The sequence below is a fragment of the Kogia breviceps genome, chromosome 2 (genome assembly GCF_026419965.1).
Source record: "Kogia breviceps isolate mKogBre1 chromosome 2, mKogBre1 haplotype 1, whole genome shotgun sequence".
NCBI classification, from domain to species: domain Eukaryota; kingdom Metazoa; phylum Chordata; class Mammalia; order Artiodactyla; family Physeteridae; genus Kogia; species Kogia breviceps.
The window spans coordinates 56,554,217-56,568,671 of NC_081311.1; the positions used below are offsets into that span (position 1 = coordinate 56,554,217).

Genomic DNA, 14,455 nt, shown 5'->3' on the forward strand with positions numbered 1-14,455 from the left:
TTTTCCCTTTTTCTCATCATCACCATTTGGCCATGTAAAGATGGTAGTCTGTTCCTCCAGACCTTGTACTGTTTCCTTTTTGCAACTCTTGGTTCTTTCCCACCTCTCACATGTGTTGTGGTTTTCTGCCAAATATCGTGGTTCAGGTATGGTTAGAACAGCCAGGATAGATGGAACCGACTTTCAGCGTGTCTAGTGGATGCTATTGGGTTTTGGATTTTCCTGCACTTTTAAGATATTCATTATCTTTGGCCCCTACCACTGGCAGTCAGTAGTGCCCCTCCCCATCGTATGTCCCCTGAACCATGTTCCCAGATTTACAAACATCTCCTTGGGGGGCTGTCTTCCTATATCCTGTGCTCTAAGACCTCACGTGACAAGGTCTCATGTGACAAGTTCTAAATTCCTTGTGACCACCTTTCTTCTCCTGTCCCCCCGCTCCGCCCCCAGGGTCAGAGGAAACAATACTTAGTTTCTGTCCCTCCATTTTTGTAGAGGGACAGAAACGGAGATGAATTAGCCTGCAGCTGACCCTGCCTGACCCCTTCCTGGGTCTGCATGCCGAATCCTATACAGTCTCCCAGCCTGGTAGGTGACCTGCCAGAACTTGGTAACTCAACACTACCTTGCTAATTGTCTGCTGAGGTCAGAGCAGCCCTTGTCATCACCCATCCACCAGAACCACAGTCTGCGACTGGGCCAACTGGTTGAGCCACTGTTCTGGGCACTCATGGGAAACAAGTGGCCTTTGTGGTGAGCCAGTGGACAGAGTGGCCATCAGCGTGTGGGGGGGTGGCTGCACACGCAGGCTGTCGGGCTGGGCGGGGCCCTGAGCTGGGAGGCCTACAACAGGCTGCAGTTTTCTTGATGGTGCAGGGGACAGAGTTGCAGGGACTGCTTCTCTCCCTTTTTGGTTGCTGTTAAAGGCAGCGTTTCCTGGTGTTTTTTTTTAATCATGCCTGTATCAAGAGACTTCACTGATTCTTCTGCCTGGCCTAGGCCCAGGCCCAGGAGGTTATGATCCTTGAGGGGTTGTGATCCTTCTTCTTGGCTAGGTTTTCATCCTGTCTCCTTGAGATGCAAACATAGAGGAGAAACGAGACTTTGGAAGATTGAAATATTTCAATTTTGGCAGCTCTTCCTCATTTATCTTGAGGGAATCTCTCCATCACTCCCCACCAAACACACACCCCAAACACACATCTCAAAGGAACTTGGTCAGTATTAGGTGACTTGGTTTAATGAAGTTTAGCACATCAAACTTGAGAGGAAGATGATTTAGTAACAGGGGCTGAAATATTACAGATGTCCTCGCCTCAGAATTTCATCTGCTCGAAGCACACCGATGGTGTAAAGGTGGATTTGGGCACAAGCCTGTCGTTTGAGAGTATTTAAAGAGGCTCCAGTGAATGATCTTAGAATGAAAAAGCTACTGGCCCTTTAAAGTCGTTCCAGAAGAATCAGTATTGTTAACCAAAACTGTGTCCAACAGCTTTACCCATGAGTATTAGTAATACTTTTAACCCACTCATCTGATCCTATTCATATGGGAATATGGGAATTGTGCTTTCCCTGTTGGCATAGGGGCCCTCCACTGCAAATTTTTTTTTTCTTTTGCATATTCTGTTGTGTCATTTCCCTCTCCACGACCTTGTAGAGCATCTGGAGGGACACTGCTAACACTGACTGGGGCATCCATGCAGGAGCTGCAGAAGGGGGGAGCTCTCTTCCCGCGTGGACCCAGCCCTGTCATTTGTCTGTGATTGACAGCCAGGGGCAGAGCAAAGAGGCTCTTGCTGCATTTCACCTCCTGGTAATTCAGTGGGCTCTTCCTGCACTTGGTATTTGCTCTGTTCTCTGGTGCTCCCGAGAGCCCTCCCCACCCGCCTCTCTCATCTTTGATGTTGTTGCCATGGACAAAAAGCTTGGAAAATGAAAGAACAGGTTGTAGACTCAGAATGTTTGCCCCCAAGGAAAGCGCGTGTTTGCACAAAATCCTGTCTGACAGTTTCCATTTAAACTAAGAAGTTGGGGGCCCAGCAGGCCCTTGGAAATATGAAAATTGGCACTTTGTTGGGCTGCATGCTGATGGTAGCTCTGTATCTGAGCTCCATCTGTCACTGGAGATTCGCATTTTTCAGATGAAAATCGCTGGCTGGCCACAGGCGACCTCGCCGCTGCTGCAAGCGTGCGTGCTGCGTGTCGCTTCGGAGCCTGCTTGTCTGCCCCTCAAGGTCTCCTCTTTGTTTTTCTGAAATGTGATGAAATGGAACATGCTTTTAAAAATAGATATTTTCTGGAGATGGCCTGACTGGGATTATTGGCCGTGGCGGTCTTATTTCTGCCCCATGAGTCCCTTATCTCATCTTGGCTGATGGGATGCTGGCAAGGGCTGCTTGCATTTTATTTTTTTTTCCTTTTTATTCTTAATTGTGTTTCCAAAGATATCCCTTTTGATCATTTATTTATTTGCGCACAGGCTGAAGAGTCTATAGAATTCATTAACTGTTAACTTTTTAAGAATTTTTTTTCTGAGTATCAAAGCAGTACTCATTTAAAAAAGAAAAAGCAAGAAAAGATTCCAAAACTATTCCTGGTAGAAAGTGGAGTTCCCTTAAGTGTCTGCTGGAGGCCTGAGGGTGGGGAGGAAGGCAGTGGTCTCATACAGTGGTCCTCCGGAGGGCCAGGGCCACTCGGATCCTACTGGGGCTGCTGAGTGGGTGGGGGACAAGTAGAGGGAACAGGGTTTGGCTTAGAGGCAGCTCAGGGGTAGTTAAAGGTGCAGGGCTCAGAGGTCGCTAGATCTGGTTCCAAGTCTAGCTGAATAATCGAGGGCTAGTTCCTTCATCTTTCTGAGCTTCAGGGTCCTTGTCTGTAAATTGAGACTGATAGCAGTACCTCTTTCCTGGAGTGCTGTGAATTTTAAGTAGGATAGCATATTCATTTGACAGTCTTCCACGGCTCTCACTGTGGATGATGTCTGTATTGGAAAGGGCTGTACAGATCCTGGCACGGTAGCAGCAACTGGATTAGTGTGGTAGGGCTGCCGTTACAAAGCACCACAGACTGGGGGGCTCAACTGACAGCCATCTATTGTCTCACAGTCCTGGAGGCTAGAAGTCCCTGATCGAGGTGTTGGCAGGGTTGGTTTCTCCTGAGACCTGTCTCTCTCCTTGGTTTATAGATGGCTGTCTTCTCTCTGTGTCCTCACAGGGTCTCTGTGTGTGTGGGTGTGTGTGCCTGTCTGTGTCCAAATTTGCTCTTCTTAGAAGGATTAGGGCCCACCCTACTGACCTCGTATTAATTTATTAATTACCTCTTTGAAGACCCTTTCTCCAAATACAGTCACATGCTGAGATTCTGGGGGGTTAGGACTTCGACATGTGAATTTTGGAGAGGACACAGTTCAGCCCTTCACAGCAATTATCTCTATTATGCACGGTTCTGTAGTGATGAGGGGCCCTGAAGCTGGCCTTGGCACTGTCTTCAGCTTGCCACGTGACCTGGCTCGGCGTGTCTCCTCTGGACATCTGCAGAACATCAAGGTTGGGCGGTATAGGGGCCCCGTAAGCTCTGAGGAGTCTGGAGTGTAAATGAAAACGGGGATCCAGTACTTACTCTTCAAGCTCTAAGTAAGCATGGGCCTTGTGCACGGCAGGTACAGTGATGCCGGCGCCGGGGTTTCTTGTTGACGGGAGGACACTGGGCGTGTGCGCTGTCAGGGCTACCTGCAGATGGCCCGTACTCCAGGAGCTGGTGCGCTTTGCTTTCGTTTGCTACGCTCTGTGGTTAGGGATGTGGATTTTATTTTTTTTTCTCCTTGCACAAAATAGTGAAATATCTTCTCTTGTTATCAAGATCAACTTTCTCTTCTGAGGAATGCCTGTGTGTGAAAGATAACCCACCTTTGTGCATTTGAAATACATCTCTGATCGTCTCCCGCATTTCCCGGGGCTGACTGGGGACAATTTGGAGACAGTGTGTGACCAGATTTTGCCTGAGATGGGGTGTGAGGGGGAGCTCTTCTTTCTGCATTTGAGGAAAGAGTGGCCATGGACCCGTTTTCTGAGCGGTGGAGTAGATGACTGGTTATGCACTCAAGCTTAAGGTAAGTGTGAGCCCTGGATTTGCTGAAAGAATAGGTGTGAAACTGGAACGTGGTGGACGGCTTTGTTGTGGGGGGTTTAGTGAGAAGGATGCTGGCGATGTTTCATCTTTATTTGGTGGGGTAGGGTGGCTGGCAAAAGGAACACTCACCGCTTGAGTGTGTTGGTGCAGTGGGTCTGTTGCCCAAGGCCCTCCCCACTGCTCTGGGTGTGACAGCATTTGATACCTGAGTGGATTTCTGCAGGTGAGCGTGTGCAGCTGTCCTTTCAGTAAAACCCTGTAAAAGGCGCCTGTGGTTTCAGGAATGGACTCTTTCTCACCGGCTTCTGAAGGTCACCTTTTCAAAATCCACAAAAGCATTGTGTAAATAAGGTTGAACCCTTCTGGTGATGTCACCTTATCCAAGAGGAAGGGTGCATAAAAGTGTCCCAGGGCTCTTCTTGGATGGGAGAATCATCTGCTTGGGGCTGGGCCTCTGAGAGCCTCCCTGAAGGGCCAAACTCTTCTTTACACTCTCTTTCTCAGGGCCTCAGAAAAAGAATAGATGGGAAGAGATCATTGTCCTTTTACTTTTCGTGAGTGAGGGCCCTTCCGGTCCTGCCTGTTTAAAGAATGTTAGAGAAACCGGTTGGGTTTTAGAGTTAGTTCTGATCAGTAATCAGTTACAGTAAGCTTGCCAAGGGCTGGGCGCTGTGAAATAGTGCTTCTGTCTGTGGGCTGGCCCTCAGGAGCCACCCGGACCAGGAGTGATGCGTGCCTCCTCGTCTTGCCCTCGGGACACATCACTAGTCCATCCTGGGCCCCCTTCCTAGTGAGCACAGGTGTGGCCTCACACTCCTTTAACACAGCAGGCAGTTGTCACTAGACATAGCAGTCCATTCATGTTGAACCTCTTTCCTTTCCTGGTCCAATCCAAGCCCTGCAATTCTGGTGGAGAAAGCACAGCCAATCAATGGCCTTACTTAATTAGCAGAGCATCACTGACCTTTGCCTTCTGTGTCCTGTTGCAGCATTTGGTGTGCAAATCAAATGTGTCTTTGCCTTCTGTGTCCTATTGCAGCATTTGGTGTGGCAGAGCAGCCCCTCTGACCACTCTCTACCCCATTACCTTCTAGAAGACTTAATTCTCTTATTCCTCCTGTCTCCCTGGGTGGGCTTTGTGTGTCTCTTCCTGAAATTCGTATTCCTTCTCCTGTCCTCACAGGTCGCACGTCCTAGGATTTTGTCCTGTATGTGCTTAGAGCAATACTTACTGCGTGGGTGCTATTCAGGAAGTCCCAGATCTGGCCCTCCCCTTCCCCTCACCTTTTTTCTTACCCAAGGGCTTCACATTGCCAGTGTGCCAGTCTGGGCTTGTCACTCACATCCTCCAGGCTCTGTGGGGTGACTCCCAAGTGGACTGGGTTAGCCTGAACCTTGCTCCCTAGCTCGACTCCAGTTTCCGACCGTCAGCAGGCCACCTGCCCAGAGATTTCCTTTAGCACCTTCAGCCTGAGCCTCAGCAGTGTCTCCTCATTTCTCTTCATCAGTCTTCTTCAGTTCTGCACCTCTGTTAACTGCAGTACCTTCCCGCACACCCCAAGACAGCACCACTGGTTCAGGGGAGCCCTTTTGGAAGCATCCCAGCTGTTTTCTTTACTTCCAGGTCTTCCCACTTTCCACCTTTCCTGTTCACATGCTGGAGACAGTTTCCTGCAGCTCATCTCATGCCTGCTTTCTTACTCCCGTGCTCAAAAATCCCAGGCATTTTTGAGGCCCAGGGCTGAGGAGCTGGGACTTTACTTGATCAAAGTCATTGTAGGATTGTGTGAAGCTCGGTGAAGTTTGGATCACTCTGAAGTCCCAAAGATTTTGGATTACTTTAATGGTGAGAGGGAGGGAGATAAAGCCCTTGCCTCTCCCCCTGCCCCCCCACTGTTGGTTTTTTTTTTCCTCCCAATTTTTTTTGTGGTAAAATAAACATAAAATTTACCATCTTAACCTTTTTTTTTGGGTCCTGCCACATGGCTTGTGGGATCTTAGTTCCCCGACCAGGGATTGAACCTGGGACCTGGCAGTGAAAGAGCTAAGTCCTAACCACTGGACTTCCAGGGAAGTCCCCATCTTAACCATTTTGAGTGTATGGTTCAGCGGTTTTAAAAACATTCATAGTTTGCTACCATCACCACCATCCATCTCCAGAACTCTTTTCTTCTTGCAAAACTATACCCATTAAATGGTAACTATACCCATTAAATGGTAACTATACCCATTAAATGGTAACTCCCCATCTCCCCCTCCCCACCCCGGCTTCTGGCAACCACTTTTCTACTTTCTCTCTCTAGGATTTTGTCTGCTCTAAGTACTTCATGTAAATGGAATCAAACAGTTTTTGTCTCTGTGACTGGCTTATTTCACTTAACATAATGTCTTCAAAATTTTCTGGCTTTTTGACAGTAGCCATCCTGAGTGTTGTGAGGTAGCATCTTATTGTGGTTTTTTATTTAATTTATTTAATTTATTTATTTTATTTTTGGCTGCATTGGGTCTTCATTGCTGTGCGTGGGCTTTCTCTACTTGCGGAGAGCAGGGGGCTACTTTTCGTTGTGGTGCACGGGCTTCTCATTGCAGTGGCTTCTCTTGTTGCGGAGCACGGGCTCAGTAGTTGTGGCACATGGGCTCAGTAGTTGTGGCTCACGGGCTCTAGAGCACAGGCTCAGTAGTTGTGGCACAAGGGCTTAGTTGCTCCGCAGCATGTGGGATCCTCCCGGACCAGGGCTTGAACCCATGTCCCCTGCATTGGCAGGCGGATTCTTAACCACTGCACCACCAGGAAAGTCCAGTTCTGTAGTTTTAGCTTTTATCTTTAAGACTTTGATTCCTTTTGAGTTAATTTTTGTATGTGGTGTTAGATAAGTGTCCACATTCATCCTTTTGCATGTGGATATCTGGTTTTCCCAGCATAATTTCTTGAAAAGACTGTTCTTTCCTCATTGGATAGTCTTAGCACCTGTCAAAAATTATTTGGCCATTATGCAAACGTTTGTTTCTAGGCTCTCTGTTCTGTTCCATTGGTCTGTATGTCTGTCTTTAAGCCAGTACCACACTATTTTGATTACTGCAGCTTTGTCACCAATCAGGGAGTATGAGTCCTCCAGCTTTATTCTTCTTTTCCAAGATTGTTTTGGCTATTTGGAGTTCCTTAGTTTGTGGCCAGACGAGGGAGAGCCCAGGCCCATCCAGTTTCTGATCCCATGCCCTTTCACTGTACAGTCACTTTGTACCTCCCACCCCTTGGCAGGGGTCTTAGAAGGTTTAAACTCAGCACGGATATTGGGGCGGGGGAGGTAAGCGGTTCTCTATGACCTCAGAGTCCTGGGGACACAGACTGAGTTGCCTTGGTGGTGAGTAATAGTCAAGACACCACACAGACCAAGTAAGGGGATGGTGCTGCTGCTGAGGGAAGAGGGGGCAGAACAGCAGCTCATTGCTGATGAAGACAAGACCTCTCCTTTGCAATGGCCCTCTTTGCCCTTTGTGGACTGAATGTCCCCGACCTCTCCAGCCTGGGGTGTCACGTCCTCGCCTACTTTCCGGCCTGACCCCGGGGCCTTTGCACTTGCTGCTTTTCTTCTCCAGCACTTTGCTTCCTCCAGACTCCTTCAGGTCTCTGTTCAGATGTGGCCTACCAGAGAGACCTCCCCTGGCCCTTGTAGCACAGTAGCAACCACTCCACCCCGCCCCACTCACCCTGCATTTTACTCGGCTGTATTGTTCTTCACAGCACTTACTACCTGATGCATCTTGCATTTGTGTATTGGTTTATTTTTCTCCCACCGCACTCCTGTGAGCTCCATGAGGGCAGGGACTCTGTCTTGTTCTCTGCTGCATCCCTAGTTTGTTCGCTAAGCATTTGGTGGAGGAATGGGCTTTGTGTTCCCAAGGCAGACATGCCTACCAAGGGGTGGTGTCTTGTGCAGAGCACTGTCAACTTCATCTTTCTTGAAGGGCTGACCCATGCCCATGTTATGTGCAGGTGGCGGTGAGGGTCATGAGAAGGTCGGGGCGTGGCCTGGTGTTATCCCAGCACACAGTGAGCACTCTGGCTTGTTCTGTTTGAATCAGAGAACAAGAGACCCGGAAGAGAGGTGGGCTGGCTTGGAATTGGCCGTGGCCAGGCAGAATGGTGGAAGCGGAGGGGAGGCCTCCTTATCCTGAGCAGAAGAAGACAAGGGCACAGCAAGGCTGGATTCAGATATTGGACAGGGACACTCATGGTTGAGGGTCAGATAACAAGAACAAGAGCTAGCGTTTATGGAGCGCTTGTCTGTGTGCCTGGCTCGGTCCTCATTCAGTCCTCATAGCCCATCATTCTTCCTATTTCATGAACCAGGAAGTGAGGCGCAGAAAGTGGAAGCAACTTGCTCAAGGTCATGCAGCTGTTGGTGGCAGGCCTGAGCCCAGGTGGTGTGGCCCAGAGCCGCACTGGTACCAACACCTGTGATGGTGGAGGGCAGCACATGCTGCTTGGCCACAGTCCGTGCAGGAGGAGGTAACCTTTTCTCCCTTTACTGAGTCATGGAGAGGGAGTCCAGATGGAGAGCAGGAGGGAGACAGTCTGTCGTGACTCCTGGTGCACACGTGCCCACCGGGGGATGTCTGGCTGCAGGATTAACGGAAGCTTGGCTGCCTGTGCTGCTGTTTCCTGTCCCATCTCGGTGTGTCCTCTTTGCTGCTATGCTAGCGTCATGAGCTCTCGTGAGGGTAGCAGGGCAGTGACACTGCGGCCGATCCCTCCTGCACTGTCATTTGTTTTGGGGGTGCCTGTCAGGTGCGGCCGTGTTCATTGATGATGAACATGCCCCCCTACATCATTGCATTTTAGTAGGAGACTCTTGAAGTCTGTCCCAGTTTCCTTCCCACCTTCTAGGGCATAAATGACGGCCGCCCAGCCTCCCTCCCATGGAGCCCTACGGACCCTGCTTTGGGCCACCTCCTGGGCCTTCTAGGTCAGGTGACAACTTTCCCCCAGCCTGGCCAGGAGGCATCAGCCTCCCTGTGCATGTCACGGGGAGGATGCTTTCCCACCCTGAGGTGGGCGTGTCAGCTGCTTGAAGCTGGACTTTCTTGATTGATGCGGCAGGCTTCGTGGCTGCTCGGTTCCGGGGCCACGGAATTTCACCCCCTGCTTCCTGAAGTATCGGGGGGCTTGCCAGCCTCCAACTGTGGGACTCAGTGTCCACAGTCTGGGACCATGTTGTTAAAGGGGAGGAAGCCGGGGCCCTAGGGAGGAGCATGGCTGCACTGAACCGTGATTCTGCAAGAGAGCTTCCCAGCAGCCAAAGGAGCCACCCTGCCAGCACCTCCAGAGATCTGCAGAAACCGGGGAGGTGAGCTCAGCACATAGCACTTTTCACCCTCTTGCCTCCTTCTCATGTCTGTGGCTCACGGAGTCTAGTGCCTCTGTATCCAGCATGGTCATGGGCTTTGGGGTAGGCAGGAAGTAGCAGCATGTGCAGGGCCATAAAGCCATGGCTCACCCCTCTTTCTTTCTTCCCACTTTTAGTCCCTAAGCCCCACTCAGCTCACAGTGTCTGTTGAGTGTCTCGGTGTGGGGAGGAGAACAGGGAGGGGAAAAGCCTATGCTAGGAGCTCCAGGTTGGGAGGCTCTGGGCAGGGGTGGCCCTGCTCTAATACTTCTCACTTGCACAGGTGGATGGGTTCTGCCTACATCTCCTCCAGGCTGATCTGGCTTCTTGGTACTTGTCCAAGTCCACCGTCCTCCAGGGCCAGCTCCAGGCCCCTTCCTCCGTGAAGTACCCCCGGACTGCTAGACCTTTAGAGCTGGGCAGCAGTGTTGTGCATAGGGGTCAGGAGCACAGGCTTTGGGCTAGATTGCCTGGGTTTGTATCCTGTTCGCCCCCTTAGTGGCTCTTCCATGACCTTAAGCAAGTTACTTAATTTTTCTCACCCTTAGTTTCCTCCTCTGCACAACCAGCATAATGACAACCTCAGGGCTGGTGAGGGAATTAACTGAGACAACATATGCAGAGTCTAGTACATGCTGGCACTTAGTAGGGCTCAGTGCCTATTAGCTGCTGCAATTATTATTTCTGGTATTGTTGTTGTTAGTGCCATACGGTCTAGCAGTTTGTCATCGTGGACTGTGCAGCCTCGTCACTCTGGTGGACAGCTTTCTGAAAGACAGCTTTCAATTTGGGTAACCAAAGGATTGAGTCAGGACGGCAGGGTTGGAAGGTCTGGTTTGACTGTAGGAGCAGCAGCTAACACTTTGAGCACTGGCCATGCCAGGTGCTGCGTCAAGCCCTTTTCGTATTAACTCAGTTGATCCTCCGTGGGGTTAGTACTCCTATTATCCCATTTTGCAGATAAGCACATGGAGGCGGGGAGAGGCTGGGTGGCTTACCCGAGGGTACACAGCTGCTAAGTGGCAGAGTTGAGAGTTGAACCCAGGCAGGCTGGCAACCTGTTAGTATTCTAGTTACTGCTGCCCCGATTTGCAGACGAGGGCCGCAGGCTCAGAGAGGGGAAGGGACTTCCACAGAGTCTCATAGCAGGTGAGTAGCCTCCTGAGCCCCTGGCTTGTCTTCTTTCTATGGCTTGCAGGGCTCAGCCATGTGCCAGGACCCCGATGGACACGTGTGGGCACTAGAGTGACTGGGCACCCTCAGCCGTCCGAGGGTGGTCAGCTCTGAGCTGGAGGATGGTTCCAGGGTGGCACAGGTGGCCTGGTGGTGACTGCCCCCCCACCGTCCCCCCCACCGCCCAGGCAGCACCTCCTGCCCTGTCGCACAGCCCCCAGGGAAGAGGGGCTTGCTTCTCCCTCCTTCCCCAGTGCTCGCGGGAGGTGCGTGTCTTCCCAGCGCCCAGAGCTGTCTCAGGGCAGCGCCCGGGGCTGGAGCATAGAGAGGACTCTGCGTGCTGGCTGGAGTCTGGAACAAGCCCCTTAAGCGTCCGCGGTTTCATGGGGAGGAAGTGTTAGTCACTGGGGCCTTTACAAGCCCCAGGTGAATGGAGGGGTGTGTTAGGGGCCCCTGAGCCACGGGACGGGGCCTTGGAGGGCTGGGCGTTCTGTTATCGCTTGGGTGATTTTACTGGAAGTTCTTTGAAGTGGTCTCCATGACCCAGTGGGGCTGAGTCACCGAGTAAACACAATTAGCAGGGGGCGGCCTTTTGGGAACAACACAGACAATGCTTGTGGCCCAGGCCAGTCCCAGAGAGTCTGCCAGCTCTCCCCCAGGGCTTCTGCCATGGTTTCCATGTACATGCCACCTGCTGGCTCAGGTCAGCCTTGGTACCTTGCTTTCAGTCCCTGCTGTGGGCTTGTTGGAAATGCAGAGTCTCAGGCCCCACCCTAATCTGCCCAGTTAGAACCTGCACCGTGACTGGGGCCTCAGGTTATTGCTATGGTAGAGAACCCCCTGTATCATCACTCTGCTTCACATGGCCATGAAAACTTGGGCTCCTACTCTGCTCTTTTTCTTTACTTTTCCTTTTTTTTAAAAATATTTATTTATTTAGCTGCGCTGGGTCTTAGGTGCAGCGTGCGGGATCTTTTTGTTGAGGCATGCGGGACCTAATTCCCTGACCAGGGCTCGAACCCGGACCCCCTGCATCAGGAGTGCGGAGTCTTACCCGCTGGACCACCAGGGAGGTCACGCTGCTCTCCTTTTCTGGAAACGTTTCCCAATCGCATGACTTTCTCTGGGTCCTCTCTGTACCTCTCCACAGGCTTGTCTGAGTTCGTGGTGACGGTTCTGAGTGGCAGTGCCCTGCTGCCCTGTGGGGCTCTGGGGGAGGCAGGGGGGGCAGAGGAGGCCGACCCTCGTTCACCCAGGCCTCTGTGTGTGTGATGTGCAGGGTGTGCCTTAGGGCCCGGGTCGGTGTGCCTTAGGGCCCGGGTCGGGGTGCCAGTGCCTGCAGGGAAGCTCCCACACGGTCAAAGGTGAGGGGCTGTGCGGGGCAGGAGAGCGTGCGTGGTGAGATGGGACCTCTGTCAGGCTCCAGATTGGACTGTGAAATCCCAGGGGTAGATGACGACCGTCCCACCTCTCAGAAGCCATCTCTTTGAAAGGATACTGCGTGACTTCGGAGGAAAGCGACTCCTTTTACCTTTTCCCGACAGTCCTGACCACGCAGGCTTTTTAATACAACAATAGCTACAGAGACAGAGCATAACCAAGACAGCGGCGTCTTTGGGCCTTTTTCCCCCGAATGACGTCTAAGGCCCAGGGAACATCGTAGAAACTGGGCCTTGTCCAATTTTAACCGTTCCCTGGTACCCCGCCCCACCAACCAGCTCCCAGGAGCCCTGCCAGCCGACTCGGGGGAGGCGATGTCTAGAAATGCCGATAGAGATGTCACACTGCCCCCCGGTCAGGCCCCAGAGCCCTGTCAGGATGTAGGGGACAGGGAAGAGGAACAGAGCGTGTTGGCCGGTTGACTCCTCCCAGCCAGGGGCGAGTGGGGAGGAGAAAGAGAAGGGTGTCTGCCAAGTTTAATTAACAGTGGAAACTTGCCACGGGGGGGAGGAGAGAGATGATTTGAAGGGGAGGGGCGGTTTACTGGAAGATGGGGCGCTGCTGATGCCAGTAGTGAGAAAGAGGCGAGGCGTTGTGCAGGGAGCATCCGCCAGAGTGCTGGCTGTGGTGTCGCAAGCAGGGCTGGGCTGAGCTCACATCTCAGAGGTGTGAGCGGGATAGTGTATTTGTGCCCGCTTTTCTGAGCAGGCGTCTTTCAAAAACAATCCACCAACACACCAGCCGGCTAGGCTTCCTTGCCCTCACATAACAACAACGAAAATTATTAAGAAAATGGCAGTTGAGTTTAGAACATAGGCATTGTGTTGCATTCTTGTTTTTTGGAGATGCCGATGGATCGGCTGAATTGCACCTGACTTTATTTCATGGATCTTTATGCAATGCTTAATGTTCATGATATGGGAAGAGTAGATGCTTTGAGAAGTCTGTGGTGCTCATTGTTGAGACAAAAATGCAGAGACGTGGAAGGGGCAGCAAGATGAGTAGCGTGGATTGAACTTAAATACAGGCGGTAGTCTCACTGAACACTGCTTACTTATTTTTTAGTAGGGTCAAGGACTTTCAGGGCTGCACAGGGTTTTCTGGTTCCGTCTCCTTTCAGATGATGTGCAGGTGCCACCTCTGATGTCTCTGCCAGGTGTGCGTGGAGTGAATGCATGTGTCGTGGGAGCCCCCCGCCACCCAGGTCTTCTCAGACCAAGGCAGCACTGACCGTTAGGCCCCCTTCCTGACCTGCACCCACCAGCTGTGTCAGGCCTGCTGCCGTAGGCCAGTCGAACAAGTTGCATCCTTTTGGACAGTCCTGCCCACTCCCTGAGCCTTCCTCTACCGTCCACGCCAGACACCCAGAGGTTCTTAAGAGGTTCTTGGAAAATGTGATAATGAGGCCACTGGCCGTTCCTGGCCACTGTCCCACTTCTTGCCATTACCAAAGTCCCTTTTTCTGGTTTTCCTTTTTTTCCTCTCTTCTTTCATCTCGCTGCCTCTCTGGTGGGTACACCAGCCGGGTTCCCTGCATGCTGACTCTTATGCCAGGGCTATCTGTTTCCCTGACCTTTATGTGGTCTTCGTCTTTCCCCCCACACCTTCCCCTTCCCTTCGGGGTCTCCCCTGTCCCCTGGTGCACTGCTCCCTCCCCCCGTCCATGAGTTTCCCTCCTCCTCTCCCCTGCTTACCCCATCTCTTTATCTCTTTTCTTTCTTTCTTTCCTTCTGAGGGTGTGCAGGTGTAGGGTAGCTAGTCAAGAGTTGGGATCGGAGAGAACCCCTTAAATTTGACCCCCCATTTCTGGTCCTGGAGCCCAAGGTCTCATTAGTTCTCGGCTGCTTTCTGACACCAAAGCCCTAAGCCTCATTCAAAGACTTTATTGCAAAAATCTCATCTCTGGCTCACTCGCTCTGCCCAGTACACACACACCTTCATTGTACAGTTCTTTCGGTTCTAAGAGCAAAACATTGCCTTCTTCCCATTGTCTTGTTTTATTTGACCCACCATCTCTGCATGTTGTGCTTTTCTCGACTCCCATTCAGCCTCTGGGTTGGGGTTCGCCTGCCCTCTTAACTTTTGTGTCATCTGTAGTCTTGATAAGCAAAGCACAGCTTTGTTTCCATTAATCATGGAAAATGTAATCTCTGAAATGGGACAGGGGAAAGGACCTTGTGAGCCATCTGGTTGAACCCCTTCATGTTACAGACTGAGAAACAGAGATCCAGAAAACTGAGGCCACTGGCCAGCTACGTGCACGTGGACGAGAACCGCACTCAGAGCTGGGTTTCTTGACCCAGAGGTTTTTCCTGATGCCGGGCAGG

At 51.5% G+C, this 14,455-nt stretch overlaps 1 protein-coding gene and 1 non-coding gene across 9 annotated transcripts in view; one reads left to right on the forward strand and one right to left on the reverse strand.

The window, feature by feature from the left end:
* The window catches only part of DLG5 (discs large MAGUK scaffold protein 5), a 134,903-nt gene that overhangs the window by 36,734 nt on the left and 83,714 nt on the right, over positions 1-14,455 (forward strand). The gene's annotated exons all lie outside the window — the stretch shown is intronic.
* TRNAR-CCU (transfer RNA arginine (anticodon CCU)) lies at positions 11,688-11,760 on the reverse strand. Its single transcript has one exon. It is a non-coding gene; the product is annotated as a tRNA-Arg (tRNA).